The sequence below is a fragment of the Corvus brachyrhynchos genome, unplaced genomic scaffold, assembly GCF_000691975.1.
Source record: "Corvus brachyrhynchos isolate BGI_N302 unplaced genomic scaffold, ASM69197v1 scaffold7, whole genome shotgun sequence".
In the NCBI taxonomy this organism is placed as follows: domain Eukaryota; kingdom Metazoa; phylum Chordata; class Aves; order Passeriformes; family Corvidae; genus Corvus; species Corvus brachyrhynchos.
This window is the reverse complement of record NW_008239054.1, coordinates 5,834,954-5,836,724: the sequence shown is the minus strand read 5'-3', so window position 1 is coordinate 5,836,724 and position 1,771 is coordinate 5,834,954.

The following is a 1,771-nucleotide window of genomic DNA, read 5'->3' as shown; positions in this document are numbered from 1 at the left end:
GGGGGCGAGGGAGAGCCGGGACACGGACGTCTTTGTCGGGTGAATTTCGAGGCGAGAAGCCGGCGCCGGCGCCACTCGGCAAGGGACGGTGAGGCTGCCCGGTTGCCGTGGGTGGAGGGGCTGCGCGGTGTTCCGCGCCCTGGGCATCCCCGGGCAGCCGCCGGCATGGGAGGTGCTCCCCAGGGCTGCTGTCCCTTCTCCTCAGCGTCAGGTCTGGAAGAGGTCCTGGCCAGGAACAGGAAGGTGTCAGTGGGGAGTGACAACCTACAAAACAGTCGTCATTTATATTTTATTAGTTTTTTCTTTCTCCATTTCCCCCTAGTCTTATGGTCAGTGCAACTAATCATAGTTCTTTGATAATTTATGCTTCTTCAGCCATGGCAACAAAAACTGGCCAGCCTCTGCCCTTGACCTAACTCCTCAGCTCCCAAGTTTTCCAGCTACTGCATTGTTTGTTTCCAAAATACAATGCATACAGTGCTGAACTGCAACACTTGTCAGAAGATTCGTCTGAAAGCACCACAACCCGGGGATTAGCGGACTCAGAAAAAAAAAATGAAAAAGAGGAAAAAAAATTTTTTTTACTTATGCAGTACTGGGAAGCTCTCTTGATGTATTCTACTTACCTGATGCAGAGAAACTAGGTCAAAAAATATTTTGGTTGGTTTGTTTGCTTCTGCGCTGGGAATCATCTCCATGCTTTGACAGTCGGTCCTCTCGAAGGTGTCACTGGGCGGCTACGTGTCGCTTGGACCGAGAACTTTCGGTCTGTCCTTCCCCCTTCCCCGAACACAAGCAGGCCATCGGCAAGGCCTGAACCGGAGTGCGAGGAGCAGCGAGGGGTCGGACCGACCTCTCCTTCCCTTGCTGCCCAGCAGCGATGCTCTGGCACCATGCAGGAAGCTGGATCTCTGTTAGATTAGAGAACGGACGTTAAAAGATATCTCTGGAGGTGGGGAAAGTGGCCTGGGGATACCAAACATGAAGGAGATATTTCACTCTTACCTTCGGTAGGTAAGAACCTACCAAGCATTTCTACTTAAGAAACACGAGCAAGAGAGATAGGTGAGTGTGTCTATACTCAAACCATGGGCAGGGAGAGTAAAAGTAGGTGCAAGCTTAAAACTAAGCTTGAGCAATGTTGAGGCATCATTTTGAGACACAGAAGGGCTTGGTAGTCCCCAATGGGTGGCACTGAAGCTCCCACTCGTGCAGTCCTGCAGTGAAGGACCGCACCACTCATCAGCCCGCGGGCGCCAGACGTACCTCACGCAGGGGCAGAACTGCAGAAGTACCCACGCGGCGACCCTGCGCGGCTCCGGCGCACCTCGGGCCCCGCAGCGCCCTCGCCCCGCTCCTGCGCCCTTTTTGTCGCCGCCGTCTAAAACGAAGATGTTTTCCAGAGCTGTCTGCCCTGCTGCAGGCATGCCTTCTTAAACTCTCAGTCAGCCGCCGAGCAGCTTGAGCAGTCCGAAACTTACTCCCCAGAGGTTCAGGGAAGAGAGGAAGGCCCCTCTCGGGCTGGGGGCGGCAAGGCGCGGTGGTCTGGAGATGTGCTGGACATCAGGCGGGAAAGGACTGGTGAGAACGAGCCTCCGTCCTTGCCGTTCCCTGTCTTCTTCATTTAAGGGCAGAGATCCTAATTTTTTTCAAGAGTTTTGGAGGTCTGGAGAAGTGAAGCAGTTGTATGTAGGGGTTGCACTAGCTGCTGGCGCTGTGGCAGCAGTGGGGCTTACCAGCTCACCAGCACCTCGACTCCTATTTCATGGCG